The sequence below is a fragment of the Phoca vitulina genome, unplaced genomic scaffold, assembly GCF_004348235.1.
Source record: "Phoca vitulina isolate PV1807 unplaced genomic scaffold, GSC_HSeal_1.0 scaffold50, whole genome shotgun sequence".
Classification (NCBI taxonomy): Eukaryota; Metazoa; Chordata; class Mammalia; order Carnivora; family Phocidae; genus Phoca; species Phoca vitulina.
This window is the reverse complement of record NW_022589753.1, coordinates 11,941,824-11,962,670: the sequence shown is the minus strand read 5'-3', so window position 1 is coordinate 11,962,670 and position 20,847 is coordinate 11,941,824. Positions and strand designations below refer to the sequence as shown.

General features: G+C 40.6%; 1 long non-coding RNA gene across 1 annotated transcript; it reads right to left on the bottom strand.

The window, feature by feature from the left end:
* Positions 1-1,493: 1,493 nt before the first annotated feature.
* LOC116621633 lies at positions 1,494-17,347 on the bottom strand. The gene is made up of 3 exons (XR_004297431.1): positions 17,250-17,347; positions 16,711-16,828; positions 1,494-1,665 (listed from the first exon to the last, which is right to left on the bottom strand). It is a non-coding gene; the product is annotated as an uncharacterized LOC116621633 (long non-coding RNA).
* Between the last annotated feature and the right edge of the window lie 3,500 nt (positions 17,348-20,847).

Here is a 20,847-nt window from a genome sequence, read left to right as displayed (position 1 = left end):
TATACAATGGAATATTATGCAGCCATCAAAAAATTGAAATCTCACCATTTGCAACGACATGGATGGAACTAGAGGGTATTATGCTAAGCGAAATAAATCAATCAGAGAAGGACAATTATCATATGATCTCACTGATATGAGGAATTTGAGAAACAAGACAGAGGATCATCCGGGAAGGGAGGGAAAAATGAAACAATACGAAACCAGAGAGGGAGACAAACCATAAGAGACTCTTAATCTCAGGAAACAAACTGAGGGTTGCTGGAGTGGAGGGGGGTGGGAGGGATGGAGTGGCTGGGTGATGGACACTGGGGAGGGTATGTGCTGTGGTGAGCACTGTGAATTGTGTAAGACTGATGAATCACAGACCTGTACCCCTGAAACAAATAATACATTATATGTTAATAAAAAAGGGCGCCTGGGTGGCTCAGTTGGTTAAGCGACTGCCTTCGGCTCAGGTCATGATCCTGGAGTCCCGGGATCAAGTCCCACATCGGGCTCCCTGCTCAGCGAGGGGTCTGCTTCTCCCTCTGACCCTCTTCCCTCTCGTGCTCTCTGTCTTTCATTCTCTCTCTCTCAAATAAATATCTTTAAAAAAAATAAAAATAAAAATAAAAATACATGTTAATAAAAAAAATAGAAGTAAAAAAAATCAAGGGGTTCTGGTTGAGCAAGGTCCCACCCATAAAGCAGATCAGAGCTCAGGGATCGGGGATGGAGGAGTGTCCTGGAAAAATCACACAAGTCAAAAGCACCCTGGAAGAGGAAGAGTCCATTGTGAACCTCTGCCACGGTCAGAGAGTGCCATACTGCATCTTCTCTCCTGTCTACAGAGGCCTCTTCTATCCAGGAGGAACCAGAGACAGTCTCCTGGTGGAGAAGGATGCTGGAAGGCCTTGCGGGGAAGTAAAGAAGCCCACTGGGCCTCCCTTTCTTACCTCAGGTGGCCAGTCTAAAGCAGGCAGAGGGAGAGATTATTTTATTTTAAATAAATTTGGGAGTTTTGACTCTTATTAGAGTGAATCAAATGAAATTGCCAATATTCAACCATTTTTGACTCACACAAATGGCAACTTCATATGGTTCAGCTTAATGCATAAGCGTGGACTTTTGAATTACTGAACCGAGGTTGTTTGGAGGTTTTAAGTGACCAAGAGAATTTTATTACCTGAGAGTGACTATAAAATCCATGAGACTTGCCCTACACTTCACTCAAGGGTATGGGGGAAGAACAATTTGAATATGCAAAGAATAAACTTTGCATCCAAGAATAAACTTCTTTTCTTCCTACACCCCAGAGTTCCCATCTGTTCAACAAATTGGCTACACTTAGTTTTCTGTGTATTTACCACCAATCCATCCACAAAATCTGACAGAAACTGAAATTTCCTCTCAAGAGATTCAAACATATCAGGTAATCTATCACCTTATTTTCAATTTTTTTTTTTTTTTTTTTTTTTTTGGAGACGTTCCCCCACCTTGCAGTTCTCTGTTCTTCTGCTTTGGCTGGGACTGATTCCTCTCCAGGCCTGCTGGGCAGCTGCTGCGGCGGCACCTTCTCTTGCCTCTTTCCTGGGCTGGATCTCCTGTTTCTTGGATTCCGTGAGTTCCTTTTTCATGGTTTTCTCCTCCGTGCTCCACTCACTTTCTTTCTGAGAAAGTGGCCTAGAAGAGAAATTTTCGAGATCTTGCATATCTGGAAATGTCTTTATTCTATCTTCATGCTTCATGGATAATTTGGCTGGGTACAGAAATCTAGGTTAGAAATCATTGTCTTTTAGAACACCGAGTTTTTCTTATACCAGGGGAAAAATCTGTTTCTTAATACTTTACACTTAGATGGGAAACCAACTTTTTTATTACTCCCTCACTTCCTCTGTCTCTCCTCCTCTTCTTTTTTTTTTTTAAGTTTATTTATTTAAATAATCTCTACACCTATTGTGGAGCTCGGACCCATGACCCCAAAATCAAGAGTCAAATGCTCTTTCAACTGAGCCAGACAGGTGCTCCACCTTCTTCTTCATCTTTTCTTTCTTCTTGATGGTGGTGCAGAAAAATTCTTTATCACTGGGTTTTCAAACTCCACAACTGTCAAAAAGCACAAAACTGTTTTCCTAACACAGGCTTGTCTTTCCGTAGCAGAAAAGAAATTTGGCACTTACACTTTGTGCTGTGTTTGAAATACTCTATATACTGAGAACACACGTAATCAGTTAAAAAATTTGCTGCATCTTGATAAATGATTTTTCTATCATTCTTAATACTAAAACTCTTCCGCTTAATTTTTTCTTTTTATTAAAATTGAGATGAAATTCACATAAAATTAACCACTTTACACTGAACACTTCAGTGGCATTTAGTACTTTCACAGTGTTGAGCTACCACCACCTCTACATAGTAGTTCCAAAACATTTTCATCATTCCAAAAGGAAACTTTGTATTCATTAAGTAGTTTCTCCCCATTCCCCTCTCTCTCCCAAAACTCTGGCTGCCATCAGTCTGCTTTCTGTTTCTATGGATTTACCTATTCTGGATATTTCATATAAATGGAATCATACAGTAAATGACCTTTGATGTTTGACTTCATCCACTTAACATAATTTTTTCAAGGTTCACCCATATTGTAACATGTATTAGTACTTCATTCCTTTTTATAGCCAAATAATACTCCATTGTATGGCTATATCACAATTTGTTTATCCACTTACCTATTTACGGATGTTTGGGTTGTTTTCACCTTTGGTTATTGTGAACAATGCTGCTATGAACATTCACATACAAGAATTTGTTTTTAAATTCTCTCAAAAAACTATTTTCAGTTCTTTTGGGTATATATTTAGGGGTTGAATTGCTGAGTCACATGGTTACTCTGTGTTTACCTCTTTTAGGAATTGCTAAGCTATCTTCCACAGCTGAACCATTTTACATTCCCACGGTGATGTACAAGTATTCTCATTTCTCCACATCTTTGCCAATGATTTTCCTTTTTTAAAATTACAGCTATCCTAGTGAGTGTAAAGTGGTATCTCATGATTTTGATTTGCATTTCCCTAATAACTAATGATATCAAGCATCTTTTCATGTACTTTTTGGTCATTTGTATATCTTCTTTGGAGAAATGTCTATTCAAGTCCTTTCCTCACTTTAAAATTGGGTTGTCTTTTAGTTTTGAATTCTAAGAGTTCTTTGTGTTTTCTGGATACTCCCCTTAACTTTTGAGGCTACCTGAATTTTCACTGTTGTAAAAATCTGGTAATATGAGTGTTACACAATGTGGGAGAGACCATTTATTGTCTAATGATATCCACTTTCCAATTTTTTTATTGCAATAGAACCCCAACTTTATTTTTAGGCTAATTATGTGCCCACAAAAAACGACTTTTTCGGGCGCCTGGGTGGCTCAGTCGGTTAAGCGTCTGCCTTCGGCTCAGGTCATGATCCCAGGATCCTGGGATCGAGTCCCACATCGGGCTCCCTGCTCTGTGGGGAGCCTGCTTCTCCCTCTCCTCCCCACTTGTGCTCTCTCACTATCTCTGTCTCTCTCTCTCAAATAAATAAAATCTAAAAAAAAAAAAAAAAAGACTTTTTCTAGTCCCCCCTGTTTCTAGGCATGACCACATTGTTAATTTGAAGATGTCTATTAGACATCTAAGTGGGGATATTGGCCAGACATCTGGAAATTCAAGAACAGAGTTCAGGAGGGAGGTCATTCAGTCATGACCCTGTTGTTTCCTCCCCACTGCCTTTATCCACCACATTTGAGCACCTGGCTCACATGTTCTCCTCCAACTCAACATTCATACAAACAGCTAATCCAAGATCTTGGTCATTCAGTTGTAGGACCTTCTCATTTCTAGTGACCTTCTCCTCCATCCTACTCCAGTCATCCCTCCGTATGACCATATACTAGGTCTTGACATTAAAAATAAACCTATCCAAAACATCTTTCTACATTCTGGCCACAACCCTTCCAACCTCCATATTTCATGACTCACTGAGACTATTCTAGCTAATCAGGCCTCCAATCTATTTACCCATCTAGTTTCTCCCCTTCCATCAGCCTTCTCCATCTTTCATGCCTTTCTATATTCAGCGAAACGTTATGGTCCATCATTTCAAGAACATTCTTTCCAATACCATAAACGCTGATGACCATTTGTTTTTTGATTGTACTTGTCAATCAAAATTCCAGCTATCTGCTTTGTCAGTGTCTATATTGAAAAACTCACTCATCTTCCCAAAACAAAAACAATAACCCACCTACATCTGAACCAATCTTCTTCCTGTTGCCACAGGAGTGGTTGGTGTCTATCCTATTGAAACTAACCCTTATCTCCTCCTCTCCTTCATATAAAACTTACACTACCAATGATTCATTTTCTCTTCTGGATATCTAGGCATTAGCTCTCAACTAGATTCTCCCAATCTTTATTTAAAAATTCTTAAGTCAGGGCACCTGAGCGGCTCAGTCTGTTAAGCGTCTGCCTTTGGCTCAGTTCATGATCCCAGGGTCCTGGGATCGAGTCCAGCATCGGGATCCCTACATTGGGATCCCAGGGAGTCTGCTTCTCCCTCTGCCACTCCCCCGCTCATGCTCTCTCTTTCTCACAAAAATAAATAAATAAAATCTTTAAAAATAAATAAAAATTAAACATTCTTAAGTCTTTCTTATCTAAAGAGCAAAACCAAAACAAACAAATCTCTTAGTCTCATTGCATCTCCAGCCCCATCACATTTTCTTCCTTCCCTTCTCACAGCCAAACTTACGAAAGATTTGCCAATACTTTATTAAAACATGTTGCTAAATCCAATAAGCATGCTCAGATCTCTTGTTGCTGGATCTTTCACTAGCATTTGACACGGCGCATCACTCCCTTCTAGAAATATTTTCCTTCTTGGGCATCTGGACACTACTCTCTTCTAGTTTCCATCCTGTTTCTCTAATCACTCCTTTTCTTTTTAAGGTCTCAAAATGAGATAGAAGAAAGTGTTTTACAAATCTGAGCACTGTAATTAGTGTAGATAATTAACATTTTCTTATATGTTAATCATATAAAGAGGAATGCATATGGAACAAAGTTAGAAGGCAGACTTAAAAAGGAAAGTGATGGTTTAATTGAAATAGTATGACATAGGTGTTATCTTTTGTCTTAAATTTTCCTTAGAGTCTAACAATGTTCTGTACTATATATTTTCATTTAGGTATAATTAACATGCATTAATAGTGTTTTAACAATACATATAAATCCAGTGTATTTTTTAGGGAAAAAAATCAATTTATAATACCTGTTCTGAGAATGTAAGTGTTGGAGATAGTATGGTCAAGCTGGTGTAGCCACAGGAAGAAATGAGAATGAGGCTCTTCTTCTTCAAGGAAGAAGTTTATTGTACTCACAGGTCTTAGAGGGGGGATAACCATGTGCCATGCAGAGCCACAGAGGAAGCACCAAGTATTGATGTCACCTGGTGGCAGAAGAGAGCGGGGAGGGGAACGCCCGGATTTAGAACTAGCTAGTTTGAATAATGTCAATGGGCTCTGGGCTATAGGGGTGCTCTCTAGTTGCCTGGTACCTGGCTCTGGGATGATTTCAGGCAGGGGAAACACAGGCTTGGTGGGTTCCAGTTAGAGGACCCTGGAGCTATAAACTAGGGATTGGTTGGCTTGCATATGAAAGATGTGCTCCCAGCTGAGCCCTCTGCTATCTGTCTCTAAGAACAGAGTAGCCCTGGGGGGAGCAGGCTCTCCCCTACTGAAAGCTTTTTAAGATACCAAAACATTATAAAATATAGAAAATTTTTTTAAAAAATGATTAATGCAACATCTTCCAGGGAACTGCATTACTCTTTCAGATATTGACCCAATATTTTCATGTCAAATATGAGAAGGATAATGCTTAGATACAAGGCAGGCAGATAGCGCATGACACAAGCATGTCACCTCACAGCTGCAGCTGCTGCATGCCTAGATCAAAGACCATGGACAGTATTACTTAGGTTACCTGTCCTTTATATTTAAAAGAATAGCATTACCCAAAGCAAATGAAGTATACCAGTGAGGCAAAAGCTTTTGCAGGGTGTGGGCATAAACTGCTTCTCAGAGGGACCAGCCGGCTTGACAAGTTTTTGTTTATAAACCTCAGGAGAATGCAAAAGGAAGTAATTGCTAGTGGGATGGGAGAAGGAACATCCCTTGGGTTTCACCAGCATTTAGGAGAAAAGGGGGAGAATCGTGCTGAGTTAACGTTGTGAAAAAGGGCTGTCATGGTAAGGAGCTCAGGTTTTGGTTTCAAATGGACTTGGATTCAAATCCTGCATTGGCCACTCATTGGCTTCTTTGGAAAGTCAGTTAATGATAAATAACATTTATGAAGCACCAAAGATGTGTGGGGCACTGTTGCAAGTGTTTTATATGTATTAATTAATTTAACCCCCACAACAATTTTATGCAGTAGGTACTATAATTTCCTCCATTTTATGGATGCATAAACTGAGGCACAGAGTGGTTAAGTCAGTTGCACAAGATCAACACATATTTATTAAGCGAAGGAGTTGTTTCCAATAGAGCAAGCCATATACCTCATGTCCTTCTAGTCAATACTTTTTCCTGCTTGAGTTAAGCAGTACTGGTTTCTGAGCTCTAAGTGAAACAACACACGACAAGGTTTTTTATGCATGTTGTCACATGTGCATAAAGAATTTTTGTGTCAAATAAGGGGTAGATATCATTCATATTAAATAAATATAAGGGAGATTGTGAGGTGAAGAAAAGATAGGTAAGTAAGAAAGTATGAAACCTCACTGGAAATTGGTATATGAATTTTTTTTTTTTTAAGATTTTATTTTTAAGTAATCTCTACATCCAACATGGGGTTTGAACTCACAACTCGGAGATCAAGAGTCACACACTCTACCGACTGAGCCAGCCAGGCACCCTTGGAATATGAATTTTTTTTAAAAGATTTTATTTATTTATTTGACAGAGAGAGACAGCAAGAGGGAACACAAGCAGGGGGAGTGGGAGAGGGAGAAGCAGACTCCCGACTGAGCAAGGAGCCCGATGCGGGGCTTGATCCCAGGACCCTGAGATCATGACCTGAGCCGAAAGCAGACACTTAACGACTGAGCCACCCAGGTGCCCCAGAATATGAATTTTTTAAAACAATCTCAAACAAAAGTTATAAATATGGTTCTGACAAGTTTTTTTTCTCCTGAACCATTTGAGAATAAATGCTGACTTGTTACTTCATCACCTTCAAATACTTTAGTGTGTATTTCCTACAATAAGGGATTTCTTCATAATACAACCATCCAAATAAGAATATTAATATGATAGAATACTACTGTCCACTCCTCAGACAACCTGTCAAGTTTTGCCAATTTGTCCAATAATGTTCTTTGCAGTGAAAAGATCTTTGCATTTAGGGGCGCCTGGCTGGCTCAGTCAGTGGGGCGTGGGACTCTTGATCTCAGGGTCATGAGTTTGAGCCCCACATTGGATGTGGAGCCTACTTGAAAAAAAAAAAAGATCTTTGCATTTGGATTGCTCTGTCTCTTTAGTCTCTCTCACTCTGGAACAGTTCTTCAGTCTTATCTCAACTTTCTTGTACTTGACACTTTTGAAGGTTGCACGCCAATTATTTTGTGGCATGTTCTTCCATTTGGGTTTAACTAAGGTTTCTTCACAATTAGATTCAGGTTATGCACCTTTGGCAGGAAAATCAAACACCAACGATGCTGTGTTCTCCTTCCATCCAATCAGGTGGCACATGATTGTGATTTGTCCCATTGCTAATCGTGTTCACTTGGTCATTTGATTAAGGTGGCATCTGCCAGTCTCCCCATCTGTATAGTTACTCTTTTTTCCTTTTACTTATTAGGTATTTTTGGAAAAAGGTACTCTGAAACTAGGTAATATCTCATTCCCCATCAGACTTTCAATTTCTTTATTTTTCTCTTTTACTTAATCGGTTATAACTTGTTACTCTATCTTTGAGATGCAATTCACATACCATAAAATTCACTCCTTTAAAAAAATTCACCCTTTTAAAGTGTACAATTCAGCAGTTTTTAGTATACCCCTAAGGTTGTACAACCATCACCCCTATCTAATTCCAGAACCGTTTTACCATCCCCAAAACAAACCCATCAGCATTCCACTCTTTCCTCTCGCCAGCCACTGGGAACCACTAATCTGCTTTCTGTCTCTATGTATTTGCCTATTCGGGACCTCTTATACAAACAGAATCATAAAATATGTGGCCAGCTTCTTTCACTTAGCATAATGTTTTCCAGGTCCCTCCATATTATAGCATGTGTCAGTACTTCATTTGTTTTTACTGGCGACTATTATTCCAGTATATGAAACATATATATGTATATTTATATATATATACCACATTTTGTTTATTCATTTATCAGGTGATAGACATTTGGGTTGTTTCTATTTTGGGCTATCATGAATAATGCTGCTATGAACATTCATGTATAAGTTTTTGTGTAGATATATGTTTTTAATTCTCTTGGGCATATACCTAGAAGTGGAATTGTTGGGTCATCTGATAACTTTTTTTTTTTTTAAAGATTTTATTTACTTATTTGAGAGAGAGTGAGAGTGAGCGAGCATGAGCGGTGGGAGGGACAGAGGGAAAGGGACAAGCAGACTCCCCGCTGAGCAAGGGAGCCCAATGTGTGTCTCGAGGTGGGGCTGGATCCCAGGACCCTGGGATCATGACCTGAGCCGAAGGCAGACGCTTAACCAACTGAGCCACCCAGGCGCCCCTGATAACTATGTTTTTTAACTTTTCTGAGGAACTGCCAAACTGTTTCCAAAGTGACTGTACCATTTTACATTCCCACCAATGGCATATGAAGGTTTCAATTTCTCCACACTCTTGCCAACAGTTGTTATTGTCTGTATCTTTTTTTTTTTTTTTAATTACAGTTGACCCTTGAACAACTGAAGGGTTAGAGGCACTGACCCCTCCATGCAGTCAATAATCTGCATATAGCTTTTGACTCCCCCAAAACGTAACTACTTATAGACTACTGTTGACTGGAAGCTTTACTGATAACATAGTCAATTAACACATATTCTGTAGGTTATATGTATTATATACTGCATTCTTACAATAAAGTAAGCTAGAGAAAAGAAAATGTTATTAAGAAAATCATAAGAAAGAGAAAATAGGGGTGCCTGGCTGGCTCAGTCAGTAAAGCATGTGACTCTTGATCTTGGGGTCATGAGTTCAAGCCCCATGTTGGGCGTAGAGCTTACATAAGAAAGAAAAGAAAAGAAAAGAAAAGAAAAGAAAAGAAAAGAAAAGAAAGGAAGGAAGGAAGGAAGGAAGGAAGGAAGGAAGGAAGGAAGGAAGAAAGAAAAAAAGAAAGAAAGAAAGAAAGAAAGAAAGAAAGAAAGAAAGAAAGAAAAAGAAAGAAAGAGAAAGAAAAAAAAACATTTACCATACTCTACTGTATTTGTGGGGAAAAAATCCACGTGGGGCACCTGGGTGGCTCAATCAATTGCCCTGCCTTGGGCTCAGGTCATGATCCCAGGATCCTGGGATCAAGCCTAACATAGGGCTCCCTGCTCAGAGGGGAGCCTGCTTCTCCCTCTCCCTCTGCAACCCCTGTCCCCGCTCATGCTCTCTCTCTCTCACATTATATCTCAAATAAATAAATAAATAATCTTTAAAATTAAAAAGAAAAAAAAAATCAACGTATAAGTGGAGTCACGTAGTTCAAACCTGTGTTGTTCAAGGGTCAACCATAGAGCCATCTTGGTGGGTGTGAAGTGTTCCTCATGGTTTTAATTTACATTTCCTTAATGATTACTGATGTTGAGTATCTCTTTTCCCTGATCATCTCTAACAGGCTCTTTCTGATCTTTCCAGTCTCAGAGTAAACATCATCCCCTCATAGAGGCCTTTCCTAAGTCTTTCTACACAACATTCACTGCACTGGCTATTAGCATCCTTCTGTAAATGTTTCTAGTTCTTTCCCCTTTCTGCATGTTAGGTAAGACTGTGCTTTCCTGCCCCCTTGACACTGGGTGTGACTGTATGACTTAACTTGACCAATAAAAGATGAGCAGAAGTGACATGTGTCATTTCTGGGCAAACGATCTAATAAGCTGTTCACTTGTTGCCATATCCCCTTCCCACTGCTTCAGTGAGTAATTACAGTAAGCCAACTTCCCAATCTGATGATCCTAATGTTGTTTTGATGAGTTTGGCAGTTCCTCAAAAATATAAACATAGAGTTAACATATGACCCAACAATTCCACTCGTACTACCCAAGAAAATTAAAATATGTCTGCCTGAAAATTTGTTCATGTATGTTCATAGTAACATTATTCATAACAGCCAAAAAAAAAAAAAAAAAGGAAATAACCCAAATGCCCATCAACTGATGAACAAAATGTGGCACATCCACACAATGGAATATGACTTAGCCATTTATAAAAGAATGGAGTACTGTACATGCTACAACATGCTAAGAGAAAGGAATTAGTCATATATTATAAAATTCCATTTATGTGAATATTCTGGAGTAGGCAAATCCATAGAGACAAAAAGTAGATTAGTGGTTGCCTAGGACTGGAGTATGTGTGAAGATTGGGGATGATAGCTAAAGAGTATGGCGTTTCTCTTGGGCTTTATCTGATGAAAATGTTCTAAAATTGATTTTGGTGATGTTGCTTTACATGGGTGAAAAATGTGGTATATGAATTATATCTCAATAAAGCTGTTTAAAAGATTGGGGTATTGATCTACTCGTAAGGCTATTGTGAGAATTAAATATGTTAATGTGTGTAAATTATAGAATAATCTTTAAAACGTAAGTGCTTAATAACGTTTATATTGTTCTTATTTCCTTGAGACATCTGATGCCTTTCAATAAATCTTTCTTTTTAAAAATATTTATTTATTTAAGATTTTATTTATTTATTTGAGAGAGAGAGAGAGCATGAATGGAGGGGAAGGGCAGAGGGAGAGAGAGAAGCAGACAGAGAGCCCAACGCTGAGCAGGGAGCCCAATGTGGGGCTCAATCTCAGGATCCTGGGATCATGACCTGAGCCGAAGGCAGAGGCTTAACTGACTGAGCCACTCAGACACCCCTTTATTTTATTTTATTTTATTTTTGAGAGAGAGAGTGAGAAATAGAGCAAGCAAGCAGGAAGAGGAGCAGGGGGAGAGAGAGAGAGAATCCCAAGCAGGCTCCAGGCTCAGCACAGAGCTGGACGTGGGGCTCGATCCCACAACCCTGAGATCATGACTAGAGCTGAAATCAAGAGTCGGACACCCAACCCCCTGAGCCACCCAGGCTTTCAATAAATCTTTCTATAATCTAACTTCAACAGGTATTTGTTTCTTGCAATAAAATGATTTCTAAGACCACTGCTAAAAGCAGAACTACACTATGACTATAACTTGCTTTAAAAAAGATGAAGAAATCAAGGGGTAGAAACAAAAATGAGACAGGTATAGGGTCAATACAATGGCTCTGTATACATGCATACATCTTATTTGAATTCACACAAGGAAGGGACAATGGAACAATTAGGATTAGATGCAGTTAACATGTGACAACAAAACCAAACCAAACAACAGGGCTTAAACAACACAGAAGATAATTTGGTTTCATTCATAAATGTAGCATAGGTCAGTAGTTCAAGACCTACCTATATGACCTTTATGTTTCAAGCTCACTGATGCACCATCCTCATCTTCCAGGTCCAAGACAGCCGCTAGAGGGGCAGCCATTTTGCCCAAGTTCCTTCTCACTTTGGAACCTTTGCTCTTGTTCTTTCTTCCTAGAAATCTCACTTAGTGGCTCTTCAGTTCTCAGCTTTGGAACATGGTCGCCTCTCCAGAGCCAACTTCCCTGACCACATGCCCCAGTACCTCTTATCAACCTGCAGTCTTTCCTTCATCTGACTTATCACCTGTCTGTACTGGTTCCACAACTCCCTAAGGGTGTGACCTTGGGCAAATTCCTTTATCAACCTGTGCCTCATTTTCTTACCTGTAAAATGGGGATATAACAGCACTCACAGGAAGGTTAACACTTCAAATTCATGAGAATGGTTACCTCTGGGGAGGGAGAAGGGAAGGAGATGGCAATATCCCCCGTGTCTGTCTTTGTTCCAGAACATATGAAAATATTATGTTAGTAAACTGATCTTGAGTTGGTGCCACTATTTAGTAGTAGAATATTGCTCAACATTAATTATTAACATCCACCTTGACTCTCTGAGAATAAAAATCAGTTGGAAACTCTACTTTGAATTGGGCGGAATCTCAGTTCTCAGCTAAAGTTCTGGGGTTGATGTCAGACCCCCAAGGAGGAAAAGAAGTCTTCTTTCCAATCTGATCTTCGAAGACTCTGATTTGGAGAGGAGATAAGAAACTGGGTGGGGATGGTGAGGAGGAGAATGGGAATGAAAGTCAAGATGGATTTTACACAAGTGCAGCAAATCTCCAAAGCTCTCGACATCTTTGACCGCCAAGGATCTCATAGGACTTGCTCATTCTTGGGCAAGTTTGTCAAGGTTTCCACATCTACTCAGATCTTATCAACTGCAAATCATTTAGGGGAATTAAGATGTGAAGACAGCCTGGATTTGACACCATCTAATAAATATTTAGTGAAGCTGCAGCCCATGCAGCAGCATTCACAGTGCAGGGAGATGCCCGGCACCCATGGAATGTGGTCGGGTGATACCAGGACTAAGGCAAGAATATATACGTCAGTGCCAAACATGCCTTGTGCCATGACAAGTCCAAACAGATCCTTGTGGCATTCTGGGGAGGACAAGATCTTATCTGTAGGTGGAGAGAACCATGATCGGGTTGCTAAAGGGAGCTGCATTTCCAGGGAAGTTTTATTTCCTTGGGAACATTGCGTAAGCCCTCCTGAGAGCAGAGGTATTTCTTTAAAAATTGCCTTAGCTCTGGTACATCATTTTACCACTTATTTTATTCATATTGTGTTTTCCCCTTCAGATTGGAAAGAGTGGCAATGCCTATTTCCCTTCTGATTATAAATATATGGTTAGTTTTTTTTAAATCAAGTAGTAGGGAAAACTATAAAGTAACTAAAAATCATCTGTATTTTCACCTTCCAGATATAATTGTGGATAGCATTTTAGTGTATGTGCCTCTTGACTGTGACAGAAATTTCCTGTTGCTCTCAATAGCCATTATCCACTTTTTCCTTAGCAGTAAAACTCTACATTTTTAGTTGGGCATATGGCTGCTCAGAATAAAATCTACATTTGCCTGCCTCTTTGTAGGTAGGAGTGCCCACACACTAAGTCCTGGCGCAAAAGTCATCTATATGACCTCCTGGAAGTGTGATTAAGGGGAGAATATGAGTTCTTCTTACCCTCCCCCTTCCTTCATGCTTGCTGGAATGAGCCCTGATGGCTGGAGCTTCAGCAGCCATTTTGACCAGTGTAGTGGAAGCCATGTAATGGTGATGTGGAGCAAAAGGATGAAAGGAGTCTGGTCACTCTACCTGCCCTTTTATCAAAAGAGAAATCAACTTTGAATTCCTTTGATTGTCTACATTCACCAAGTTTGGCAGTAAATCTAATGTCAACTTTTGGGGGGGGTTCTTTCCCATCTATTGGAATCATACAAACAAAACAAAATAATAACAACCCAGATTCCCATAATACAAGAAAATTGGGAAAGGCCCTTTAGCTTTCTGCTCAGTGATTACTGCTGATTTGCTCAGAGACTGAGTCCAAAACCATGCCCCATCTGAGTTAGATGGCTCTACTCTTAGCAACCACTTCCTTTGCTCCAAGCCTGTCCATGCATTGACCCTTATCAAGAGACCTGCTGCGCCCCAGGGTGTGACAGAAGTGAGAGGTGTAGGTCTTGACTACTCAGAAACTCAACATCTTCTGTCCTTCCAGCCTTGCTGCAACGAATATCTGTTACCCTTTATGGCTGCTCAACATTCTTGGACTCCTTCCCCTACCAGTGTTTGGGAATATCCCATTTCATCAATTCATGCCTCTCTAAGATTGAGACTTGATAATCACTTTTGCAGAGGCTCTGCAGCTGGAGTACAGGCTCGTGACCTAGCCTCTGTCAATCAGAAGCATCAGCGCTAGTCTTCCACAAGAAGCCGGGAGCCAGAGCTGGAATCCACCCTCACCAGCATGGCAGCAGAAACTCTCAGCTTCAGAGGCAACAGTGGCCCCTGGTCTTGTGGTCAGGGGATAAATCACAATATCTGGAAGCAGCAGTGGTACCAATTCAACCAAAGGAGATTGTGGAGTGATTTGGCCACTGTTTCTGGACTTAGCTTTCAGGTCTGGAGATTATCTATCTCATCCATTTAGAGATATCTATAGATATATACACACATAGACAGAGACAGAGGGAGGGTGGGAGAGGGACAGGGAGAGTGAAAGAGATTTAAGATAAGGAATTGGCTCACACGATTATGGAGCTAGCAAATCCAAAATCTAGAGAGCCAACATCCCAGTTTGAGTCTGAAGGCTAGGAGTTGCTGTAAAATCAGGAAGAGTGGACGTTCCAGTTCAACGAAGCCCGTCAGACTGGAAGAATACTTTCCTACTCAGTGAAGAGTCAGTCTTCTGTTCTATTCAGGCCTTCAACTGCTTGGATGAGGCTTCCTCGCGTTACGGAGGTCAATTTGCTTTACTCAGTCTATTGATTTAAATGTTAATCTCTGGGGCACCTGCGTGGTTCAGTCAGCTAAGTGGCTGCCTTCAGCTCAGGTCATGATCCCGGGGTCCTGGGATCGAGCCCCTCATTGGGCTCCTTGCTCGGCGGGGAGTCTGCTTCTCTCTCTCTCCCGCTCCCCCTGCTCATGCTTGCACACGCGCTCTCTCTCTCTCTCTGAAATAAATAAAATCTTAAAAAAAAAACAAATGTTAATCTTTCTCTCTTTTTTTAAAAGATTTTATTTATTTATTTGAGAGAGAGTAAGAGAGAGTGAGCTCTCTCTCCAGTCTCAGGTAGGCCTTCAGACGACTGTAGCCCCTGCTGACATTGTGACCACAACTTCATGGGAGGCCCTGAGCCACAGCCCTGTAGCTACAGCACTTCTGAAATCCTCACCCGCACAAACTGCAAGGTTCCAGATGTTTGTTTTAAGCCACTGACTTTTGGGGGTTATTTGTTACTTAGAAATAAGTAGCTAATTCACCTGGTTTATAGTTCTTTTTTTTTTAATTGAGATATAATTGACATATAACATTATATTAGTTTCATGTGTGTAACATAATGATTTTATATTTGTATACATTGTGAAATGATCAACACCTTAAGTCTAGTTAACATCCATCACTACACATAGTTATAAATTTTTTTTCTTTGAGAACATTTAAGGTTTATTTTCTTAGGAACTTTCAAATATACAAATACGATATTATTTACTATATATAGTAGCCATGCTTACATTACATCTCCATGATTTATTTATTTTATAACTTCGCCCATTTCATCCACCCCCTACCCCCCACACACACACCTCTAGCAACCACCCATTTGTTCACTGTATCTATGAGTTTGGTTTTTTGGAGGGGAGGGTTTGGTTTTGTTTTGTTTTGTTTTTGCAGATTTCACAAATAAGTGAGATCATACAATATTTGTCTTTCTCTGACATTTCACTTAGCATAATGCCCTCAAGGTCTATCCATGTTGTTGCAAATGGCGAGATTTCCTTCTTTTTTATGGCTGACTAATATTCCACTGTGTATATATACACCACATTTTCTTTATCCATTTATACATCAGTGGACACTTAGGTTGCTTCCATGTCTTGGCTATTGTTAACAATGCTGCTATGAATATGAACAGACATCTCTTCAAGTTAGTACTTTTGCTTCCTTTGGATAAATACCCAGAAGTGGGATTGCTGGATTATATGGTAGTTCTCCTTTTAATTCTTTGAGAAACATCCATACTGTCTTCCACAGTGGCTGCACCAATTTACATTCCCACCAACAGTGCACAAGGGTTCCCTTTTCTCCACATCCTCCCCAACACTCATTATTTCTTGTCTGGGTGGCTCAGTCAGTTAAGTGTCTGCCTTTGGCTCAGGTCATGATCCCAGGGTCCTGAGATCAAGCCCCACGTCGGGCTCCCTGCTCAGCGGGGAGCCTGCTTCTCCCTCTCCCTCTGCCTGCCACTCGCCCTGCTTGTGCTCTCTCTCTCTCTGTCAAATAAATAAATACTATCTTTAAAAAAAATGGTATCTTCCTCATATGACAGAGGCCTCAGTTTCTTACTGGCTGTTGCCAGGAGGCCTCATTCCTCATTACATGGGCCTTTGCATAGGCTGCTAGAGTGTCCTCGACACACTCAGTGGCACAACACACTTCTCCCAGAGCATGTGATTCAAGGAAGTACTAAGTGTAGCCACTAAGTTTTTTTATGAACCCCAACACTGTCTCCACATTCTATTGTTTAGAAGCAAGTCACTAAGTACAGCCTACACTCAAGTGGGGAATTCAGCTCTACCTCTTGAAGGGAGGAAATCAAAGATTTTGTGAACATACTTGAAAAGTAAACATACCAGGGGTTAACACCATAAAAGGCAAAAAGGGACACTGAGTAGTAAGTGCAGGGAGCAGGCATGAGTTGGGAGGACATCTGGAAGAGGCTGGAAACACTAAAACTAAGGAGTTGAGAGAAGGGGGCCAATGCAGCAGAGAGGCACTAACCTGCTGGTGTCTCTGAACCCAGAGGAAGTTCTCGTGGGGCCGGGACTCCAACTGTGGTGGAGGAGGCAACACCACTCAGCTGTTGCTGGTGCTCTGAGCAGGTACAGTGAAGCTGGTGCTGTATTAAAAAAGAATGATAAAAACCTGCAAACTAGAACCAGCTGGAAACTGGAATGAACAGTCATTTCCAGGAAGAAGAATTGCTGTTGGAGTGACACTCGCAGGAATGTTCAGCAAACAAGGAGCAGGTCCCTTCTATCTTCTCCAGCCCCCCAGTCTCACCCATGTGCCCCCGACTGGAGGATCCTAATAGGGAGGCAGAGTCCACATACAGGTTTCCTGCTCTTCCAAAGTAGAGCATTTCTACTGTAAGTGGAAATGTCTTAACGTGAAGGAGCGATTACTGTTAAATTTATATGGAAAATTTTTTGAGTGTTCCAGACCCCCCAAAAAATAACCCTTTAGGTTCTTCTGATACCTTACGACACATCATGGCAATGGATGCCCAAAATAAAGTGAGATAAAGTACAGATACTCACAGACACATTTCAAAGCTCTGGCAGCTGGATGCTGAGATGCTGAGTGGAGTCCTGGGGAAGGAGCTTGGTGGCACCACTCTTGCTGCTGAGGCCGCACTGGCTCTGTAACTGCTGGCTGCAAAACAAACGTTGAGAGCTATTGTTGCTTTTTGCCTTTTTTTTTTTTTTCAAAAGCAAACATCCTCTTCTGATTTCTTTCTGTTAGCGCAAACAGGTAACTGATGCAGGTCTTTCATAAAAGCAAAGTGGTGTAACGTAAACTTTCAAAAATTATGGGATACCCGCCTTCATTTATGAAATAATGATTTATACTCATTTAATAATAACTGACATTATCCAGTGCTTACCGTGTGCCAAATGCTGTTTTAAATATGTAATCTAAAACTCTAAGAGGTTGGTGTTACTCTATTGCCATTTTACAGGTGAGAAAACGGATACACAGGGAAGGTAATTCACCAAAGTCACACCTAGTAAGAGGTGGAGCCAGGGATTTGAACTTATAGAGCTACTTCCACAAGCTGTGAGCTCAAACACTCTGCTAACCTGCCCTTATACCAAATATCATCCTGCCAGGCTAGGTAGAATAAAATGGTGAGCAAAAAACAGACCTAGTCTTGGTCGTCATGGAGCTGATGATTTAGTGGGAAAGACCACTTACCAACTCACAACAAATGAAAGTAAAATTAAAACTGTGTCTGGTGCTCCAAAGAATTGCACTGATCATGATAGACTTCTATTTAAAAAAAGAAAAAGAGAAAGATGGAATTTGACCTACGTAGGGGTTGGGAGTGGGAATGGGGCCAGACAAAGGAGGGGCTTATAGGCCCAGAAGGAGGAGGTTTGTCTTTATCCTAAAGAACAGTAGAAGTAAAAAATAATAATAATAATAATAATTAAAACCAAAAAAAAAAACAGTGGAAGTCACTCAAGACTTTTCACCGAGGGAGGGAGGATGGGAATGGTGAACCAGACTGGCCCCAGGGAAGCTGGTTATGAGGCTGCTCTCCAGGTGAGATATGGTGATGGGCGAGATGGGGAGAATTAGAGGGAGCTGTGAGATGGAGATAATACTGAGAGGATATGAAGAATGGGAGGTTGGGTAGGGGTAGTAAAGGAGGGGGAGAAATCAAGTACGCATGGTTCCTTGAATGGAGTTGTCATCCACTGAATTGGGGAATGGGGAAAGGTCTGACTGGACCAACATCTAGGCAGTAGAATAAGATAGATCTTGGACACTGATAGGATATCAGGTTCTAAAGGAGATGGAGGACTGTATTTTCAAAGACATAACTTGATATAGCTACACTATCGAAAATATTTGCCACTAGCCACGGGTGGCTATTTAACTTAAATAAAATAAAAAATGGAAAAATCAATCCACACGTGGCCAGTGGTTACCCTACTGGACAGGACAGATATGACATTTTAATTGCTGCAGAAAGTTCCAATGGACAGCACTGCTCTAACAACTGGCATTATTTTATGTTTTATAGTAAACAAAGTCTGTTCGTGTCCATCTTTGCCTTTAATCCAGTGTGATGTTCTTGTCTTGGTTTTCTAAGAGTTCGAGGAAATGCTCTGAACACTGACATCTACCGTGTGTTGTGCTGAGCTCGAATGACAGTTTGACTCAAAATATGGACTGTACCTGGTGCCCGTTTGTAAACTGTTTATTACCTGTTCAGGACAATAAAGTACAGAAATGGAGAATAAGATTTTAGAAAGTTTTCTAGCAAACTGGCATTGCTATAATATTTCACTGTATTTCACATAAGTACCAGTCTGCAGTGGATTGGAAATTTTATTTATTTTAAATTTATTTTAATTTATTTTTAAAAAATTTTTAAGTAATCTCTACAACCAAGGTGGGGCTCAAACTCACAATCCTGAGATCAAGAGTCACATGCTCTACGAACTGAGCCAGCTGGAAATTTTATTTATTTTAAATTTATTTTATTTTTTAAAGATTTTTAAGCAATCTCTACAACCAAGGTGGGGCTCAAACTCACAATCCTGAGATCAAGAGTCACATGCTCTACCAACTGAGCCAGCCAGGTACCCCTGGATTGGAAATTTAAAATGTTGGTCCTTCATTATAAATGGTGAAATTGCAGCACTGCTCTATGGCCCAAGAGTTGGACATGCTTCCTGCCCTCCAGAGCTCAGGTAATGATGTCAGCCAGAGCTGACATAAGGTCTATTTGAATTGAGCAAACATGGGCATACAGACCTGATATACATCTGAAAACGATTCAAAAACATGTAAAGACATTCATTCGCTTGTTTCTTCACCTGGCATTCACTGAGTGCCCGCTATATGCCAAGCACTATACTAAGCACTTGGGATACAGCAGTGAACAAGTTAGACAAAGCCCTCACCCTTCTGGAGCTCATATCTAGTAAGACAGACTATACACAAGTTCACTAAATTAACTAATAAAATTATCTCAAAGAGTGCTAAGTGCCAGGAGGGAAATAAGAGGGATGGGATAGGGCGTGACTGCAAGATGGGTGCTGCTCGTTTATGCGGTGGTCAGAGGATGGGCATGAGCCAGTCACACACTGACTGAAGGGAACAGCATTCTGGGTAGCGGGAACAGTCAGCATAACGGTCCTTAGGTGGGAACGAGATTGGCTTGTGTGGGTAATAGGAAGGCCAGTGTGGCTGGAGTAGAGGAAACAAGGGGAGAGTAGTAGTAGAAGTTGATGGGGTAGGAAAGAGCTAGATCATGTTGCTCAGAAGGAGTTGGGATTTTATTCTAAGCATACCGTAGTGTTCAAGCAGGGGATCGAGGCAATAGGATTTGGGTTTGTGAAAGATCTCTCTATTGTGTGGAGAATGGACTGAAGAGAGGCAAGAGGAGACTCTAGGAGACCAATCTGTTGCTGCAGATATCCAGTTGAGAGAAGATGGTGACTTGAATGAGGTGGTGGGAGCAGAAGTGAAGAGAAGTGGACAGAAGATGAATCAGATCAAGTCTCTCCTGTCTATTGCCTGGAACAAGGAATTTCACTTGGGATGATTGGATGAACTTCAGGGGGTCAACTAGGCCCCTGTAACTGTATAAAAAAACTTTGTGTCTACGTGCCTATGAGAGGTAGACCTTCCATTAGGATCCATAGGGAAAGAAATAACACTCAAAGTGATAGATATTCTTCATTCACAAGATTCAGTGTCTGAAGCTAGGGTATGAAACTCACCACAATCAGAACCACCATTAAAAGACACCTGAAGCTACAATAAAAAATAAATAAACAAAATTTAAAAAAGGAGGAAAACAGCAAGTGTTGCCAAGGATGTGGAGAAACTGGAAGCCTTATGCATTACTAGTGGGGATGTAAAATGGTGTAGCCACTGTGGAACATAATTTGGTGGTTCCTCAAAAAGCTAAACATTAGAATTTTCATTTTACCCAGCAATTTCACTCTTAGGTATATACCCAAAAGAACTGAAAACAGGGACTCAAATATATCCTTGTAGGTCACTGTTCATTGCAGCAGTATTCACAATAGTCAAAAGGTGGGACAACCCAAGTGCCCCTCAGCTGAGGAATGGATACACCAAATGTGGTATGTACATTCAACCAGCACATCATTC